The sequence below is a fragment of the Leptinotarsa decemlineata genome, unplaced genomic scaffold, assembly GCF_025532065.1.
Source record: "Leptinotarsa decemlineata unplaced genomic scaffold, Ldec_3_MD MMD2_P_RNA_scaffold_9, whole genome shotgun sequence".
NCBI classification, from domain to species: Eukaryota; Metazoa; Arthropoda; class Insecta; order Coleoptera; family Chrysomelidae; genus Leptinotarsa; species Leptinotarsa decemlineata.
Window position 1 is genome coordinate 4,774,106 of NW_027412536.1, and position 22,115 is coordinate 4,796,220.

At 37.2% G+C, this 22,115-nt stretch overlaps 1 long non-coding RNA gene across 6 annotated transcripts in view; it reads right to left on the bottom strand.

Annotated features, from left to right (window-relative positions):
* Positions 1-12,299: 12,299 nt before the first annotated feature.
* The window catches only part of LOC141479888 (uncharacterized), a 30,806-nt gene continuing 20,990 nt past the window's right edge, over positions 12,300-22,115 (bottom strand). For all 6 annotated transcript variants that reach the window (XR_012464374.1, XR_012464375.1, XR_012464373.1 and 3 more), the window contains one exon: positions 12,300-12,656. This is a non-coding gene — a long non-coding RNA (uncharacterized lncRNA). The remainder of the gene's footprint in view (positions 12,657-22,115) is intronic.

Below are 22,115 nucleotides of genomic sequence, written 5' to 3' on the forward strand. Positions count from 1 at the left end.
CCAGAAATAAAAATTATAAAAAGTCTCCATAAAGTTCTTATCATAAATATAAAGTATCTTCAAACAGGTTATGGGCCCAGGCACGTTTCAATAAAACTGGCATATATAAGTAAAACTGTTGTTGATATGGATGTGACAAAATTCAACATAGTCAGGCTGAATAGCAATAATTATCAAATATGGAAATACAAGGTTGAAATGCTTCTACTGAAAGAAGAACTATGGAGAATAGTCAATCAAAACCCACCTGAACAAAAGAACAGTGATTGGGATGCAAAAGATGGTAAAGCGAGAGCTACAATTGGTTTACTAATCGAAGATTCACAAGTGATACATGTTAAGAATTGTAAAACAGCCAAAGAAGCTTGGGAGAATTTAAGAAAACAATATGAAAAACCAACTCTCACCAATAAAGTTTTTCTGCTGAAGCGGTTATGTAAAACAACATTACCTGAAAATGGTGACATGGAAAAGCACATAGCTAATATGATGAGCGTTATCGATCAGTTAGTCACATTGGGAGAAAATCTAGCAGAGAATCTACAAGTAGCACTACTTTTATGCAGTCTCCAGAAAGCTATGAAAATCTGGTAACAGCATTTGAAGGAAGGGCAGAGTGTGATCTGACTCTAGAAATGGTAAAAGGCAAATTAGTACAGGAGTATCATAGGCGGAAGGAGAATTCCACATCAACTAGTGAAATGGCTCTAAAAGTTTACAAGAAAGGGTCTGTTAAAAAGGCATTCGAGCACTGCAACTCGAAAAATGTGATATGTCATTTCTGTAAGAAAATGGGACATATGAAGAAAGATTGTTTTCATTATAAGAAATCGAAAAGACAATCAAATACAGCCAATGTAGTTTCTACAGATAATGAAGAAACTGAAGAAAACACTCATGTTTGTTTTAACGTTAGTGATAAAGCTCAAGCTCATGAATGGTATATAGACTCCGGAGCAAGTAGTCATATGACAAACAATAAGGATTTTTTCAAGCATTTCAAGGATTCGCTGAGTGAAGTTGAATTAGCCGACTGTAGAAAAGTTCGTTCTTATGGTGTAGGAACTGGACAGTTAACTTGTATTCTGGATGACAATAAGAAAACAGAAATAACAGTGAAGGACACCCTTTATGTACCCGAGCTCGGTACAAGTTTACTTTCGGTCAAGAAATTAACACTTCTTGGATTCAAAGTCGAATTTGATAAGCAGCATTGTTTCATCAAATCAAATAATACAGTTGTTGCTCAAGGAACGCTGGTTGGTAATTTATATAAACTAAATCAGTACAATTCAGCAATGACTGTATGGGAAGGCTGTAATGACGGCTGCATTCATTTATGGCACAAAAGGTTTGGCCACCGTGATTCTACCATTATACGAGAAATAACAAATAAAAACATGGTGAATGGAATGAAAATCAAAAATTGTGGACGTTTATTGACATGTGAAACTTGCATTAAAGGTAAACTGTCAAGAAAATCATTCCCAAAGAAATCTTTGACAAAATCTACTAAAGTATTGGATTTGGTGCATACTGATGTTTGTGGTCCCATGCGTACTATAACTCCTGGAGGAAAGAAGTATATACTCACCTTCATAGACGATTATAGTAGATATTCCATTATTTATCTTCTCAGTCAGAAATCCGAAGTATCAGAGAAACTTCAAGATTACGTCAGAATGGTCGAAAATAAATTCGACAGAAAACCAAAAATCATCAGATCTGACAGAGGAGGCGAGTATATGAACACAGAAGTTAGGAATTTCCTGAAAAATGAAGGCATAGAAATGCAACTCACGGCGCCATATTCAAGTCAGCAGAAAGGTGTAGCTGAACGGAAAAATAGATATTTAACAGAGATGGTCAGGTGCATGTTAATTGATGCTGATCTACCAAATACTTATTGGGGCGAAGCAACCATGACAGCAAATTTACTTGAAAATTTGGTTCTGACAAGGTCAACCAATAGGATCCCCTTTGAAGTATGGCACGGGAAGAAACCAAATGTAAATCACATCAAAACCTTTGGCAGTATTGTTTATGCACATATTCCTAAAGAAAAACGCCATAAATTAAGTGAAAAGGCAAAGAAATTCGTATTAGTTGGTTACGAAGCTGGTTCCAAAGCATATAGACTTCTTGACAGAACCACTGGAAAAATCACCATTAGCAGAGATGTACATATTTTGGAAGAAGCTCATAGCGGATTTCATCAAATGAACGAGTTTCAAAACACTAAAAATAGAAGTGATTGTGAATGTCAAAATGACAGCAGTGAAGTTGAACTATCATTTTGTCAAAAATCTACAACTTCTGATGGAAATATTCATGTAAACGCCGAATTTTCAACAGAAAATATTGAAGAATACTCTGCAGAAATGACTGATGAAGACACTGGTATCCAGAAAGTTGAAGAAAGTGTAACCTCGAAAGAAAGTAATGCGGAAATCCAAGATGAAGTTCACGGTTTGAGAAGATCACAAAGAATAAATAAAGGTGTTCCAGCCAAGAAATATTCTGAAGAATTTTCAGTGGAAAACATTCAAACCGAGCCAAAGTGTAGAAATGAAGCTCTACAGAGGAGAGATGCGAACAAATGGATCGAGGCTATGGACGAAGAAATACGTTCCATGAAAGATAATAATACTTGGACATTGACTGAATTACCACCAGATAAAACGGCAATTGGAAGCAAATGGATTTTTAAATTAAAAACCGATAATCAAGGCAATATATCCAGATATAAAGCAAGGATTGTTGCTCAGGGTTTTTCTCAAAAATATGGTCTTGATTATGACGAAGTTTTTGCTCCAGTTGTCAAACAAACAACATTTCGTCTTCTATTAACCATTGCTGGGAGGAAGAAAATGCACGTTCATCATTATGACTTCAAAACGGCTTTCCTAAATGCGGATTTGAATGAAGTAATATACCTGAAACAACCCAAAGGCTATATTGAAGAAGAACAAGAACATTTGGTCTGCAAATTGAATAAAACTATATATGGATTAAAACAATCAGCTCGAATATGGAATTCAACAATAAACAAAGTTCTCATTGATATCGGTTTTAGAAGGGGTGATTATGATCAATGTCTCTATACTAAAAAAGAGGAAGATAATTTCATATACATACTGATATATGTGGATGATATTCTAATAGCTTGTGAAAACATCACCATTATCGAGAAAACAGCCAAATTGATGAGATTAACAACAAAAATGAATTTGAGCCACATTATATTTATATGTTTTTGATTCGATGTTTCTATGGTTGTGTGTTGTTATATATTGTCAAGTTCAGTTGTTATATTTTACCAGAAATAAAAATTATAAAAAGTCTCCATAAAGTTCTTATCATAAATATAAAGTATCTTCAAACAATGGATATTTGTTAGTTTTGTGATACATGAATTATGATTGAAAAAATCCTGTGCATTAGGTGAGAAATGTGTGATATATCAATGAGTTTCTACACTTGTTGAAATGAATTCGAATCGAGTAACAGAGAATTGAAAAAAAATTGGGGAATTCTGTTTTATTCGAGTTTGTGTTATTCGTTTTGTTAATCTAGCGAGAAATTCACAATTTCACTCTTGTTGAACGTTTCTACATCATTAGTAACAATTTGTGACGAGTATCTCTAAACTGAAGGAAGTTTTTGGAAATTCCTTAATTTATGGGTTTGAAGCGTGAATTGAGGAAAGAATTGAAGAATTCTTGTGAATTATTATTATTTCCAACTCGTGAAATTTCGCTGCTAGATAGTCACGTTTTTCATCATGAACGATATCGATACTTTGTAGATTTTTCAAGAGGATGGCATCCAATTGATTGTATTCCACAAAACCAGAGGAATACCTCAATCCGTGAACGTTTCACTCCAAGTAACACTTTACTCAAACAGGAAAATGGTATGTTTGGCAACAGTAAAAAGTTATTACATTGAATTCCGATCCTAATAGCTATCTCCTTAGGATGGAATAGTTGCTCGATGATGAAACCTTGAATATCTACGATAGCTATTCTCATGTTTACTCTTCGATTGATACTGCAGCAAAATCACATGTTTAGTTCCATTTCTTGGTGGGAGGTGTTCAATGACAGTGTCGTGCACAATGATACAATAGGCTCGTGTATTTTGTGGAAATCCCTCGGATGCTTCGATTTCAAGTTTTACATTAACACTGGAACTTTTGATGCTTTCATCCCTTCTAGAGCAATCGATGCCAAAGAGAGTTTTTTTTACAAAGTCAGCGGTGTTGATGAGAGGATTATGTTGATTAGTCATTTTATAGGTAAGATCGAATGGTGCGTAGTTGAAATATGCTTGCAAGAAATTCATTTTCCCAAAATTCAGATGCATATTTTCTTTGGGGTAATTTTCACCATTCAGAGTCAACGTTATATTGGTGATATTTATATGGTTGAATTGCGTTGGATCATTGTTGACTTTGGTGTAATCGCGATCTTTTTGGAAACATACAATCACATAGCGAGGGCTTTCGAGAAACAAAGAAGTCTTGACGGCCCATATTTCATTTTTGCACCTTGTGTGAGAGCAGGCAGCATATGGAGTTCCCATTTTCTGAATGGTATAAGAATAGGAGTGTCGGCTTGGATAGCTCTCAAAAGTTGCAATTTGATTTGATCATGAGGGAAGATTCGTTTGACTTTCAGTTCGATATTTTCAATGTTCAGCTTAACTTCCGTCTTTGATGCTACTGTACCAGCAGTCTCATCTATTTTGAAACAGTTGCTATCATCTCCAGCTCGTACTAATCGGATGATGTGTTTACCATAGGAAACATATTGATAATAATTGAAAATATTCAAGAAATGTTTGATAGGTATAAGTATGTTGAACGTTAATGATGTAGTTTGAATGATGCCGAAGCTGTTGGGGTATTTCCATCCTGAAATAGCCAAGTGTTTGATATTTTCATCGGTGTAGGTGAGATAGCCTCTGACAGTACTAACAATTCCAACTTCACGAACTGCTTCCAATTGTTGCGGAAAGATTTGACATACGGGTAGTAGGTCCGCCATTCTACTTTTTGTATGGATTCATCGTTTTGTGGTTTTTGGAAAATGTTGAACACTTGATTGGACAACATGATAGCCACGAGATTCCAAAAATAATTTATTCACCGTTGACAGTTGTTGACGCTGTTTGAAAGTCTTGGTGAAGTTTGACGTGGGACTGGGTGATGAGTTATTCTTATAGATAGTTAACACCATATTTTCGCTTCAATTCCAAACGAACTATTATTGCTTCGTTTCTGAAATCAACGAGCCTAGAATTTTGGTCGAGAACTCGCAATGTAATGTTGTTTATTTCGTTCGTATGAGAAATGGGTAGATAAATAAGATGATTGGGTGTTTCGTCAATTGCCTAACCAGGATCAACATCGACGGCAAATTCGTATATCGTATGAGATGGTGTGTCGTTGTAGAAGGCTCCAAACGTAATGTTGCTGTCTATGTGTATGGTGCGTACTTTAATGATATCCACAGGTAGATCGGATGCGTAATGCAAGTTGGGTTTGAGAAGAGTAGATGAAAAGCCCAGTATGTGAGCCAAGCTATTTGCAGATCGGAAATCAATCGAGTGTTTCAAACAAAATATTTCGCTTTTCAACGTATTATTGTTCGGTTTCAGATAGAAAAATTCCTGGGGATTTTCTTTGTACGTTTTAGGCACAATATATTTGCTTATTAAAGCTTCAATGTCACCAATTTCGTAAGATCCAGAAGGGATATCGATATTTTTTTTTAGTTTTGTCGTCGTTTTCGTAATAATAGAATTTCGTGCCTTCTTCAGTGTTCGGTATACTATTGTACGAATGGAAACTGAGCAAAGCCAAACTGTATTCTGAATCGGAATCCAATCGAATGGGTGGATTGAAATCGATGGAAAGTATCGAAGAACGACTCGTTAGAGTTAATATTATAGACATGACTCATACATTTCCCACATGTACACACCTTAAATAATGAAATGAAAACAACAACAACAATATTTTGAATCATTTATTCCTACAATAATAACATTCTCTTTGTGAGCTAACAGGACCATAATACATTGCATTTTGTAGCGATGACACCATCTCATGTCGATAATGGATGAAACATGGTAAACGAATCTGCAAAGCGAATCGATGTTGGTAGTTCTTTGGTAATCTATGCCAAACATCCAATAATTCCCAAGGTTCAGCATTCTCAATCAAATAGTCAATCGATAGAGTTTTCAATTCAGCATCGGTTAAATCCCGTATTCCTCTAACCATTTTTGCAGACATTATGCAGTACAAAGTGAAGGCACAGATTTCCGCAATTAGTCTGGTCAAAATTTTGATACCGATCATTGTTATATGTAATCGTTATACCCCTTCCAAAATATCGCACCAATTCCATCGGAGGTTTGAGATTACCGAAACTATCAAAATATTGTACAGCATTGCCGTTTTTAATGTAAGCTACCCAATGAGTGCCTTTATTCAACCGAGAATCCAAGTTCAATACAGCACATTCTCGCGGCCAAGGACCACAAGTTGGCAACGCATCACGCATAAAGACTCCACGAAAATGTGGTATTTTCAATTGATGGGCACACTTTTGAATTTACGAATAATATAATGCTCTATGGGGTAGCTTCAACAGGAGTTTTTTGTTGCTTTCGCAAGTAGAGGCCTCGTCTTTTGCGTTGATGTTTTTTTTAGAAACAGACTAAATCTCCGAGGTGTTTTGCGCAAGTTCAAATCGGAACCCAAATGTTCCATAGCTTTATTGTGGCGTTGATCTTCTTCTAGTTTTTTTTGGCATTTTTTGCATCTATCACTGTTTTTGCGATGGCGCTCGCTCCGCCTACCAACGAACCCAAAGCTGAAAGGCCTGCAAATATGGATATTAGTGGTAGGATCCCTCCAGATTTTGCTTCGAATGGAAAAACTCGCGGTATACGTATCTTCTTACGTCCTCCAGCTTTATGGACGGCCATTTTTGCCGCCTTTAGAGCCGATGCCGCAGATTCCTTCACGTCATTCGTCGTAGGCTTCCAGTTTTTGATTATATTTTGCAAAATGCTGCGTCGAAATGATTTCACACCCATTCTGATTTCCGTTTGGACTTCATTACTCCGGTGACGAATAGAGCACTCGCCTTCTCGCTAAGTGTTGCGTCTTTAGATTTCACTCGTTGCCACGCCTTTTCTTCGAGAGCTTTATCAGGTCGATGTCTAGCTTCAAGAGACGTATCTTGCGAATATGCCAAGTCGTGTTGTTTGAAAGCCGAGTCTAGTGGATTAATACCAGGATCGCCTCGTGCAAGACGTTCTTGTAGTTTCGTACCAGGACCGCAATACTGATAGCCAGGTAAGTGTAATTCAAATGGTAGCTTATTGATTAGCGTATTGACGATACCTTCTCCGAATGATGGATGACGTCAATGTGCACGCTACATATTGAAGTGAATCTACCGATCATCGATCAGAACATGGAAGTCGTTCCGCAAGACAATACATTACCCATAGACAATTTGGACTATTTGGATGATGGCGTCAAGTATCGAAATGAACATGCTAGTTGTTGCCAAATTCGTTTCGCGCCATCATATATGTTCCGTCAGGGTGTGGAAAAACCAACACAGCCTTATCGATATTATTTCATCCGAATGGAGCCAAATTTGAAAATGTCTACGTGTACTCAAAGTCATTGTATCAACTCAAGTATCAGTTGCTTTGAGAGATATTGGAAAAAACCAAAGGAGTCGGTTATTTCCCATTTCGAGACAACGAAGAAATTCTCAGTCCAGAGGCGGCTAAACGAAATTCCATATTCATATTCGATGATGTAGAGCCTGCGATGGTCAGCAGAAAATTCGCGAATATTATTCCATGAGCCGACATAAGGACAGTGATGCCATCTATCTGTGTCAGACGTATTCCAAGATACCCAAACAATTGATACGCGACAATTCAACATGCTTGTATTGTTTAAGCAAGACGAAATGAATTTGAAACATGTATTCGATGAACACGTATCTCCAGACATGTCTTTCGATGAATTTAAGGGAATGTGTGCCGAATGTTGGCGCGAGAAGTATGGAACTTTCATCATTGTCAAGGAATGTGATTTGAATAAGGGGCGATATCGAAAAGGCTTCGACAAATACATAAGTGTATGTGAATAGAGATGGAAACGTTATTTGTCAATATGAAACCGCTCAGTAAAGAAGTCGATGTTGTATGCAAGAACAAAATCAACGAAATTTCAAAAAGTATAAGAAAAAAGTATCTAGCTCTAAAATTGGGAAAGTCTGAAGAGGATGAGTCGTTGCAAAAGTTTTTTCAACCTATATCAAAACCACTGAAAGATATAGCTGAAATCTCTAAAAAATCGGTAGAAACCATTTGAGACAACGTGTGGTGTCAGTAAGAAGGAAGAGAACGGGGAAATGAAGAAGGAGCCGTTCGATCAATCTCGAGCATTTGAAGAAACACAATTCTTACCACTTGAAGATGTTGCTGAAACGGGAAAGGATTATGATGAGGTATTCCACGAGTCACCTTCACCACCACCAGAAATGGAAAATATTTCAGAGGAGAGTATGATGGAGTACCTAGAGCAATATCCGCCCATATCGCACAAATATGTTATGCAACATTGTGCTAAAGACGATTCGATTGATAAAATATATGGGTTAGTTTATGACGAGTCCTCTTCAAAATGGATCCTCGGTAGAAAGTACATTGACTTTGATAAACGTGGAAATATCACAACTGAAGGACTCTCTTTCGAAGGAACTCCAGGATTATATAATTTAATTTTCCTCGATGAACTTGAAGACTATAATAAAGAGGATCGAGCCTCTTATAAACGTCTTTTAGAGATAACGCAAGCCCACCTGAATGCCAGAGGATACATGAAGGGAACTCAAAAATGGAAATGATCCGATGTTTCGTACTCAAACAATTGGTAAGGGTTACGATAATCTAGCGAGCAATGAAGAAGTTGGTTCGAATATTGCACTCGACACGCATCGTTGGATATATAATGAGAAGCCCTTCGAGTATGTGTATTGGGATGATCCGAACGAGTTATGCGATAGATTGAAGCTGCTTATAGCTTCGAAAGAAGCTGGAAATTCTTCTTCTCACGACAACGAAATTACAGCTATATTCAATGAACTCAGAGAAGCCAAAATTATTCAATAATAAACAATTCAAAATGAGATGTATTTTTTTTATTAAAAATATAATGCGATAAAACATTCATTTTCGTCTCGAAAAACGCATTGAAAATTTTGCAAAATTTCGATGCGTTAAATGAGACAGTTTTGTCATTTGAATCGCATCGAAAAAAATGCATTTTTAAAACTCTTATTTCTTCTGAAAACCCATATGATTTGCATTGTAATGCGTCACGGAAAATGATGCAGAAATGACATGAAAATCGCTTCGAAAAAATATCAAAAATTTAGCGCTATAAAACGTACATTTATGCCGCGATTATCGAATGAAATATTTCGCAAAATTTCAATGCGGTCATTTGAGTTGCGAAAAACACATATTACTACAGTCATATCTGTGTGTGTCGCATTTTCATTATGACTATCGACAAGTTTGGACGTAGCTCGAATAGGAAACGAAAGCATCCTACAACACCAACAGTAGTCAGTGGCTTGCTACATACACCTGACGGTGACATTGATTTTGATAATTTGAAATTATGTAATGTGAAAAGACCTACGAACGCATCAGATGCAGTCAACAAAGAGTACGTGGATGAAGTTGAGAAAAACCTCACTACTTCCATAAAAAGAAATATGACCAACTGTGATTGGAAAATTATTGAGCTCACGAAAATAATGCGCAGTGATATGCAACATTTGGAAAATGACATCAACACACTCATCAAGAATGAAGTTAATAAGTCGAATATTGAATTCGATAAAAAAATTCAAGCAGTTAACGCCAACATTTTGCAAAAGACTCAACATGCTACGGAACAATTCCAAAAGTTGCATGAAAAATTCAATCGTCAATATGAAATCGATATCGAACGTATCGCCAATGATTTATCAAAGGATTGAAAGAACTCACCAGTTTGGTTCACGAAAAGAATGCCAAAATTTTGCAGTCTATGTAGAAAACTGACATTTTGACCTAGAAAATGGATAGAGAATTGAAAGAATTCAGATCAAACGTCGAATTGCAAATATCTACATTAGGTCTGAATGTCAAAACTTGAGAGCTGGCCATCAACAAAAAGAAAGAAAGAAAAAAAAATCGACGAAACCTAACTCCAATGTAATAAATTGAATTGTTTCCCAACATTATGCACAGTTATGGCCTCCAAAGACAAGATTCAACCTGTCCGTGAACTGCATAAACCAATTAGAAAAAATTTTCCTCGACGCCGTACCATTATCAAGGGACTGGATGATTTATGGCAGATGGACTTGGCCGAGATGAGATCGTTCGCTCACCAAAATCGAAATTTCAAACTCATTCTAGTCGTCATCGATTGTGTTTCGAAATTCGTGTGGACTCGACCGCTAAAAGCGAAAACGGGCGAAGAAATTACCAAAACGTTTTCGGATATTTTGGAACATACGAAACGTTGTCCAAAAAATCTACAAGCCGATCAGAGGACAGAATTTTACAATAATAAGTTTCAAACTTTGATGAAAAAACACGGAATAAATCACTACAATACGAACAGCATCACTAAGGCTTCTATGGCTGAACATACCATTAGGACGTTGAAAGAAAGACTTTTCAAATATTTCAGTTTGAATGGCACCTACAAGTGATTGAATGTCTTGCCTGAAATCACAAAATCCTACAATGATACGCGACACTCAAAGACGGGCATACAATCCTCGAAAATCAACAAAACCCACGAAAAACAAATTCTCAAATCGATATACACCCATCTGAAAATAGCTGGACCGAGAAAATTCATAGTCGGCGATGTTGTGCGCATCAGTAAGGCAAAACACGTTTTCGACAAGGGTTACACACCCAATTAGACTACGGAATTATTCAAAATCATCAAAGTCAATATTATAAATCCCGCCACCTTTATGCTGGAAGATATGCAGGGTGTACCTATTAGGGTGCTTTCTATGGGGAAGAATTACAAAAACCTGCAAATCCTGATATATATTTCGTTGAAAAAGTTCTAAAGAGGAAAGGTAAAAAGTTCACGTCAAATGGTTGGGCTTGGATAACAAATCGAAAACGTTGGATCGAAAACGTTGATTTTGTATAGAATCTTATGGAAAACAAGCACACTCAAATTGTATTGGAAGGGGGGCCTTTTGTGAAGAAATATTTGAGTGTTCAACGCAAACACAAAATATTTGAAATTGATCATGTGATCTGAAGCTATAAGAGTGCATGCAAACACCGATGGATATTCAGTTTGAACAAAATGTCTCTCGACAGTGGTTATGGTAGTGAAGTTGAAGTAATGTGTGACAGTGATTGTGAAGATTACAATGAAACTCTAAGTGAAATCGATAGAGCGTTGGGGCAGTACGAAATAGCTGCTCGAAACGAATACCAATTGCTATTGATGACATTCCCCATGTCATCTTATGAAATTCGATGCGGTCTAAGTCCATCCAGAGACTTTAGTCCATGCATCATATTGAAGCAACAATTCTCCGTTCGTTCCATCAATTTAACAACTTATGAATGGGCGACCCTAATTGATATCCTGCAACAAGTGAAGGAAAATTTTTTTGATTCACAAATCGATGCCTACGTAGATGAATTTGATCCAATCACAACACGTTGCGGGGATTACATTTACATCACACAGTACATCGAAAGTAATACCAAACAAGTTTCCATTTCCAAGGATACCACGAACATGGAGCTATTTCAACAAGATGTAAACGATGTCCTAAACATTCATATGGGGGTGCTGTCTGATCGTATCGCTATGCTGGATGCCATAAACTTTTGTGACTATTATCGAGGTGTTTTCAAAATTATTCAATCATGGTTACGTGAAAATAAAACCAATTTGACTTTGGAAGAAATTATCGAAAATGTTTGTCAAGCCTCATCTTTAGATAGTATGTTGGCTAATGCTTTACGTGAATATTCATTTTATTATAAACAAAAACTAGTGTATGATTTATGTAATAAATGAAAATGATATTTACCTTATTTTTGCTCAACACCCACCTGCCCTGGTGGTTCACCTCAATTGTAAACATAATCACATTTTCCAAAAAAAATACTTCCTATTGTACGAAAATACTTTAATAAAACACAAAAAATGATTTTGGATTTTTATTCTTTATTCAAAATACCCTCCTTAAAATACAACATTAAAAAACTATACATATTTGAATTATGAAAATGATACAATAAAAACTACATATATTTGAATTATAGAAATGATTCAATGAAAAACTACATATAATGGATTGTTGAAATACAGTAAAAAATAGTGTTTTCTGATTGTAGATTATCGCATAGTGATAAAGCTTGAGAAATTTCCTCCTAATATTTGACATTTAAATAACTTTTTTTTCTGTCAATTGTAGAGGTAATGGTGAAAATGCAATGTAATTCAACGATTTTGATGCAGAGTTGTTCCAAATTCATGTTGACGTGCGCAAGATGTTTGTGATCTGCAAGTAAAAAAACTTATTTCAAACTATAATGCCTCCAAGGTAATGTATCGAATGATTTGGGGATGAGATGACGTTTGTCGTCATACTAAGGGCTATTTTTGTTTGCTCTATACTGAAAACGTTATGAGCAAATGATCTTATTGTGCATTGTGTGATATTCTTTTACTTGAAATTCTTCAAGCAACCTACGTAATCTTCAAAGCTCAATTTATTTTTAACGACGCCATATTTCACTCCCTTTGCCTTTTCAACAACTTTACCATCCTGCACTTTGTAGCTGTACATTTTTGAACGCAGTCCTGCGAAATGCGTGATGATTTTGCCGTTTGCTTTATCTTTCATGAGTCCGGGTACTTTTTTATTTGCAAGGGGGATGTTGTACTCGTTATCTCTCGAATAATCAGAAGTGTCAAATTTTGAGATGTGTTTTTTGATAATATCTTTATATCCATCGTCACACGATAGCTCATAAATGAAACTGTCTGTATCTAAATACAGTAACTTGCATTTTTCCATGCTCATGATAGGTAACATGAATTCGTAATGAAATTGAAACATACATGTTTTTGACAAATCCAAAATTGCCATGCCCACATACATCGGTTTATCAAATATAAGTTCGGCCTTTTTCAATTCAATAGCCATCAAGTTTGAATCGAAAATTGTACGATTATGAAATCGAGGGCTGGAAATGAGATTTTTGGCGCCAAATCTGCCCTCGTAAGAGGACACTAATTTCACTATTCGGTGCAACTGGATGTTTTCCATGGTTTTCCCAAAGATCGCGTTGTTGGCTAATTTGAATTGATTTTTTTCGAAAATCCTCAGTCCTCAATCGAGTATTCAACTCAATATAGGGACGCAGCCATGCAGATTGTTTGAATTTCATAACATTATGAATTTTAGTTGATTTCAATCCATGCTCGAGGGCCTGTTTCAAATTTCTATAGTGTAACGTATACTCTGTTTTATTATACAGAGTTGGCATCAATTTTGTCAATTTGGAATTTGGTGAAGCGCGGTGCTCGGGGCAAAATGGAAAATCTTTGTGTAAATCGTGAAGTCCCTCAGGGTACGCTAAATCGACTTGTAAAATATATCCTTCTGGATTGTCGTCGGGAATTTGAGATACATCAATATTCGTATCGACCCATTCGAAGCCTCCATATGGCAAACATTGGGACATTGCCCACCCATACAAGTCATTTACATCGAAATACATTATGTATTTGGATGGTTTCGTTGGGTCATATGTTGGCATATACTTGTTATTGGCTTCCGAATATCTATTACAACAAACCGAAGTTCCCCCCCTTATACCCTTTTCCACAAACATAACTATATCGACGTCTTTTAAAATTTGCAATTTACAACTTGTATATTACAACATACAATCCCACGTGTACCCTGGCATAGTATAATACCATGCAGGGTCCAGCCCATATGTTTTCAAGTCAATTTCGCGAAAGTTTTCAAAAACGTCTGTATAAATCGCTGTATTCCCCAAAGTTTTGATATCGAATAGATACCAAACGCGTTGAGCATGAGCATACTTTGCATCATCAATGTCACAATCGTTTAATTTATTATAAAAATGTTTTTTCGATGGTAAGTCAGTGTCGAGAAGTTTTTCCACACCGTCCACATAATCGTATGGAAATACGTCTTTCTTAGTGAGAAGTTCAAACTTTTCATCGTCCAATTCTGCAAATTCCTTCTTCAATATTTTCAAATTCTTAACATCCAGTGTGGAAACTAATTCCTCGAGACTGGCTCCCATAAAACGATAAGAACCTATAAATCTGAATTTAATGTTAGTTTCATTATCGTATTGGGTGAAAGAAATATATTTTTCTTCGTTGATGGGAAGTATGCTCACACTCCCTTTTTTTGCTACATCTCTTATAATGAAATGACTATCATATCCACTCAAATTGTGGAATGTAATGGGTACGATAAAGAGCTTCTTGAACGATAAATTGCAAGCTTGATGACTAAATCCCCTAAACAAACCTGAAAAGTGACAATGATTTCTGACGATGATGTCTTTTTCGGTAAAAGGTTTCTCACATATATGGCATACCTTGGCAGTGACAATATTAGGAGGGCAAATCATCGGTTCGATATTCCTAATTTTTGACTCAACGAATTTTGCAATGCTAGTCATTTCATCGGTAAACCATTGTATGCAATCGTCACCTCGATGGCTATTAAATTTGGACAAACTGTCATCATGAAAACATTTCAAGTAGTAGCCTACACTGAACGCTTTATGTTTTTGAAAAATTTTCTACATTTGTCCGAAATCTTTTCCTTGCAATTTTCGGAAACTGATTCAAAATCAGCGTATAAAACGAAAGGACATTTTTGTTTATATACACAATTTTGGAATTCAACATTATTAAATTATGGAAATTAAACTTTACACCCGTTTACATATTCACATAGAACAATATGTTCATCCAATTTCTGCTAACTTGAAAAATAATTAATACATCGATCACAAAAAAACTTTCGTACTTAATATTCACTCATTTGTTTTGAAAATAATCTAGACATATTTTTAATTTAGCAATAGTGGTATTTGATTTCACAGTCATCTATATCTTGAGGTAAAGCGAGTTACAGTTCGATAACTTCTTACATCAGCAGGATATTGTTCGATGACCCGAAGACGACATCAATTATTTTGCTGATATCTGCAAAGTCGACAATAATTTATATATAAATAGGTGCAATTGATTTGTTATAGCCAGTACTTATAAAGTTTTTAAAAACCCTTTTGTGTGAACGAGAAATATAATTGGCACAGTCATTAGGATAGTGGAAGAGTCCTTAGAAGATCCTCGTCGTTCTCAAACGTTTATCCACTATTCTCCCGAACCAAGTTCCACCGAGAAGCAAGTACTCCAGGAAGAATTCCGGCCGTAGACAAGAATACCTCTTCACTATCGTCCGTCAAGGAATATCTACATAGAAATAAGTTTTTGGTGACAGAATATGCAACGAGCCATCATCGTCATCCTGTAAGCACAAATGAACTCAATTTCATCAATTGCAAATACTATTTTACGTCCCCCTACCTTAGTTTTACCAAATTCACCTTCAAGTACCAATTCTCGCCCATCCATTATTCCTCAAACAATGGACCAACCTTTAAATCCCATCAACATGGCAAAACAATTCGACCTGAAGAATTTTTGGATTGTACCCGAATACGATGGAAGCCCAAATGAATTATACCAGTTCATCAACGTATCAACAATGATTCTGAACGAATATTGGAATACTGAAGACCCGGTTGTTTTCAGAACCATATATTGATACAAGGACTACTCAACAAGCTACGAGGCAGAGCCAAGGACGTCATCTCAGTTTATGGATGTAGTGACTGGAACGGCATCAAAGGAACTCTAATCCAAAACTTCGCCGACCAACGGAATGAAAATTCCTTAACAAGAGATTTGGTAAACCTGCGACAAGACCAGAACGAAACACCACAACGTTTCTACGAAAAAGTCATGGGACTTTCAAACACAATATCAAACTATATCGAATTACACACCGCCGATGATACGATAAAGATCAGCAAGAAAAGTTTTTTCTAACAACAAGCTCTAACAACATTCCTAGCCGGACTACGAGAGCCCATGGAATCCACCATAAGAGCAATGAAACCAATAGACTTGGCAACAGCAATGCAGTACATCCAAGAAAAAAACAATTATCTACAAAGGACGTTTGGACCCCCACAAGTCCCCAAGAAACCACTCCAGACCCAGCAAAAAACTGCAAATCAACAATATGCTCAACAATCAATACCACAGCGGATGTACCAACCCATGCAACACTTTCAAGGACCCGGACAACAACAACCTCATCAGGCAATGGGACTCCAACCACAATTTCAACAACCGACCTTCAGACCATATTGGCAACCAAATACTCAACAGAAACAGATGTGGCCTTCAGTCCAACCACCACGTTTTGGACAGAATCAACCAAACAAGCAGAACGGACAAGAACCAACACCAATGAGCATCAGTATCAGAAATACTTATGGAGCACCAACGAGGATCATGAGAACCCAACCTCAGGCAAGACCAAATTTCAATCCAGCTCCCATGTTCAACATTGAGCAACATGACGAAGACTTTGCATATGAAGCGAACCCCTATTATATTGAAGAAACCTGCTCTTATCCCAATCAAGAACCAACTGAAGAATTCCAGGTTCAAGAAGACCAACAGGAACCAGATGTAAATTTTCCATTGGATCCAGGACAAAACCAAGAAACATAGTGGAACTGCATACATTCGACGATAAGAGAGAACTTCCTTATATAACCATTGCAAATCCTCCCCTCAAACTCCTCATTGACATCGGATCAACAAAATCTTTTCTCAATCCTGAATTAGCTTTCCAATATTACAAGGATTGCATCAAAAAAGATCCCTTCGTCGTCACTTCCATTTTCCAAAACTATTCTCAAGATTACAGTGCAGAAATTCCCATATTTCCTGAGTTTAACTCAAACGGCATTCTGAAATTCTACCTCTTCAAATTCCACAAAACTTTTGATGGCCTCATTGGACTCGACAACCTGAAATTTCTCAAAGCTGAACTGAATTTTAACCGAATACTCCTCTCTCCCCATCCAGTACAACGAAACCAATAAGACCCAGTTCTACTCTATTCAATTGGAGCCAGACAGCGTGACCCAAGTACGACTACCGGTGAAGGAGAAGAATGGAACTATCATGATACCAAGACAGAAACTGCAAGGCGCTTACATCCGTGAAGCTCTCACTGATGCCCGTCATCATCTAGCCTGGACGGAAATTGTCAACTTCAGTCCAGATAAACTCCAAATCGTTCTAGCCGAACCAGTACGCAGCAGCCCAATAAATCTTCAAGAGCATCATATCTATTCTGCTGACATAATCCCATCAGGAAACAGAGACCCAATCAACAACATGGATGATCTAATCAGAACAGACCACCTGAATCCAGAAGAGGAGATGCATATCAGAAAATTATGCAAGAAGATATGCTGATATTTTTCACCATCCAGATTGCTCACTCACATTCACCAATCAGGTCAAACACCAGAGACGAAATCCCAGTCTACACAAAATCATACCGATATCCGTATGTACACAAGGAAGAAGTCAAGAAGCAAATAACTTCGTTATTGGACCAAGGAATCATCAGACCTAGCCAATCTCCCTGGTCCTCACCAATTTGGGTCGTTCCAAAAAACCTGGACGCCTCTGGCAAAGCAAAATGGCGTATCGTTGTAGATTTCCGCAAACGAGAAGACAATCGACGACCGCTACCCTATTCCGAACATTTCTGACATCCTCGATAAACTGGGAAGGTGTCAATATTTCACTACCCTGGATTTGGCAAGCGGATTCCACCAAATAGAGATGGCAGAGGAGGACATCCCTAAGACCGCATTCAACGTCGAAAACGGACACTACGAGTACCTGTGTATGCCGTTTGGACTGAAAAATGATCCAGCGACCTTTCAAAGGGTTATGGACAATGTCCTAAAGGGTCTACAAGGGACTATCTGCTTGGTTTATATGGATGACATAATCATCTTCTCTACATCTCTGCAGGAGCATATGGTCAATCTCACAAAAGTTTACCAACGTCTACGAGAAACTGGTTTCAAAATACAAGTAGACAAGTGCGAATTCCTGAAAAACGAAGTCAGCTTTCTAAGACACATCGTCACTCCAAATGGGATAAAACCAAACCCAGCAAAAGTCAAAGCAATCATGGACTACCCTGTACCTCGAACTGTCAAAGAGATCAGAGGATTCCTAGGACTCCTAGGGTACTACAGGAAGTTCATCAAAGACTTCGCCAAGACTACCAAACCGTTAACCTCCTGTCTCAAGAAAGATGCCCATATAGAGCATACGCCAGAATTCCTAAAATGTGTTCGAACTTGTAAAAACCTGCTTACCAATGAACCACTACTACAGTATCCGGACTTCAAAAAGCCTTTTAATCTGACCACAGATGCCAGCAATTTCGCCATAGGAGCCGTTCTGTCCCAAGGATCCATAGGAAAAGACAAGCCAATAGCTTATGCATCCAGGGCCCTGAACGAAACTGAAATGAAGTACTCTACCATCTAAAAGGAAATGCTAGCAATAGTTTGGGCCACCAAATATTTCCGACCGTACCTTTTCGACAGAAAATTCAAAATTCTGTCAGATCACCGTCCCCTCCAGTGGCTTTTCTCCTTGAAGGATCCAAACTCAAAACTGGTCCGATGGTGCCTGAAGCTAGAAGAGTATGACTACGAAGTGGTCTACAAAAAAGGTACAAGCAATACCAACGCCGATGCGCTCTCCAGAATAGAGATACATGCAAAGGAGCTCCATGAAGCAAACTACGACAAGGCATTTCTATTCAACCATCCTCCATCAGAAGTTCCTGAGTCTGCAGATGACATCATCAACGATCTTTTTAAAGATTGCTTTCATCACCATTTTCCTGAAGATAAGGACCCCATACCGCAAGAACAAGAAATTCAGAATGAACCCCCAACCGAAGGAGACAAGGAATGCGTGAACCTGAACCCGGAAATTACCCCAGACGAAGATACTAGTGGCATCACCAACCATACAGCCAGAGAAAGTCCAATATTAGAAATACCAATATCAGAGAAACCTCTCAATGTCTTCAGTAACCAAGTCATCTTCAAATGAGTAAGCTATTACCCAGCAAGAACGGTGATAGAAGAAGTATTCCCGAATAAAAGAAGATACCATGCTCAGTTGGGAAACGACAATATGGACGAAAAAGTTTTTAACTTTTTCAAAGAATATATCAGCCCGGGAAAAAAATACGCTTTGATGTTCGAAGATGAAGAACTCTACCCCAGCATGTGCAGAATCTTGAGAGAGACATTCAAGAATTCCTCTTTCGATCTCATAAAATGCAACCGCCTTTTGGAAGATGTCAGTTGCTCAGCTAGACAAAAAGAAATAATCAAGCAGCATCATGAAGGAAAAACAAACCATAGAGGAATCACCGAAACGGCCCAATATAAAAAAGGATATGGAAGAAGCTATCAACTTATGCGAAACTTGTCAAATCAACAAGTATGATCGAAGACCAGAGAAGCCAAAGTTCATGCTGACACCTACCCCAACGAAGCCTCTTGAAATAATACACTTGGATACCTTTCAGGCTAGTGGATAAAAATTCCTGACGATTGTGGATGCATTTTCAAAATATGGCCAGGCGTATCCAATAGAGGGATGTAATGCTATCAACGCTCTCAATGCTCTCTTAGTATTCATCAACCATCATGGAATACCATATATGATCGTCACTGATAATGGAACGGAATTCAAAAATGGACTGATTCAAGAATTTGTTGACACACATAAAGTTAACATCCACTATACCACTCCAGAAAACCCTCAGTCAAACGGGATAGTCGAAAGATTCCCATTCCACATTGATCGAGCACTTTAGAATATTGAGAGATACGCATAAGAAAAGAGACATCAAAGAACAGATGCTCTATGCTATCCTAGGATACAACAACTCTATCCATTCAGCAACAAGACAGAAACCTATGGATATTCACGGACATCTCAATAGTCAAGACCCATTCGATATCGACATAAGTTGATTAACAACTACGTCCAACAACACAGGGAAAAAACGAAGGAAATATATAGGAAAATCAACGAAGATTTCCAGAAACAGAAAACAAATATCATAGACAAGAGAAACAAGAAAAGAGAAATTCCTATTACCTACAAACCCTGCACCAAGGTGTACACAAGAAAAACAGTGAAAAGAAACAAACTGCTACCACCCTCCTTCCCAAAATCCATCCAAAAAGACCAAACAGTAACTGTGGAGACAGAAAATGCAAACGTCCATGAGAAAAATATAAGACATTTGCCTAATAAGATAACTAAATTCTTCGTCCCTTTACAGTCTTCATCTGAAGAGAGGACAGGAGATCGAAATCCAGAACCTGAAGACAAATCCAGGACTACTTCCCCTCAAGATGGGACAAGCAAAGATCAAGACTAGTACCCACGACTTCATCCACTACTACAATTTTCAACCCATCCACGAAGATATCTACACATTGTTCCAGTACGAAAGTTATGGTTCTGGAAGGAGTGCATCTGATAAAACTTCCACCAGGTTGTGAATTCAAAACCAACAAGGAAGCCTTCATAAACTCCAAAAGTGTCATATTAGACGAACCCCTCACTTTACCAAATATCAAGACAGCTCACATCAATTCCTCGCTGAAATTCAAACCATTGAAATTAGATAAGATTCCCCTGGATAAACTACAACATCTGACCCTAGAAGAAGAGAGGTTACAACTCATCCCAGAAGAAACCAGACAATCTGATAATAGCCATTTCTGGATGACTCCCATTTACATTTCAATCACCGTCTTCATTCTATACGTAATTTACAGATTGAAAAGGCAAACGAAGAAAGAACCATCCAATGATGATCCACCAGTTCCCGAACACGAAGCATCATCTTCAGTCTTGTTTGTCCCTTACAAGACTTCCCCAGGGGATGGAGAAGTTACAGTTCGATAACCTCTTACATCAGCAGGATATTGTTCGATGATTCGAAGACGACATCAATTATTTTGCTGATATCTCCAAAGTCGGCAATAATTTATATATAAATAGGTGCAATTGATTTGTAATAGCCAGTACTTATATTTCATAGTTATTAGTTGTTACTCTGTTCAAATAAAAAGTTTTTGAAAACCCTTTTGTGTGAACGAGAAATATAATTAGCGTCATACTCATTAAATTTAGGAAAATATACATTTTGAATTAATAATAAATTTACATATTTATTCAATTTATTTTTGGTTAATCGTGCAGGTACTACTTCATAAAATGTCTTTTCTTTAACAACATTCATTTCTAAACTATATACATTCACAGAAATATCGTTTTGTTTTTCAAATTTTGTGATGCAGCGAATTGGCATAGGAATTTTCAAACCCTTTATATTTAAAACCGAATCATAATTTGGACATGAAAATGCACGTGTAATGTTTCCTTTGGGAGGATACAAACCACTTACGATTGCTCTGAAAAAACACGCATCATCTTGATTATCAAGATTCACACATGCATGCTTGTTTGCAATTTCTTTGGGCAATCGTATGAATGATGCACCGTTACCCATTCATATTTATTGATTGCTACCTCAAGCAAAAGAATTTTACTCAATGCCCAACCAGAGTCTCTTTCCTGAAATTCGTCGACTTCATTCAAAATAACATCCACAACATATTCATTGTACCAAGCAGACAAATCCGTCCCCAAATGAATGATTTCATTACGAGTATTGAAATATTTTCTATCAATAATTTCCCCGACATTTGATGTTTTGATGAAATCCACCAAGAATGTCATGTTCACT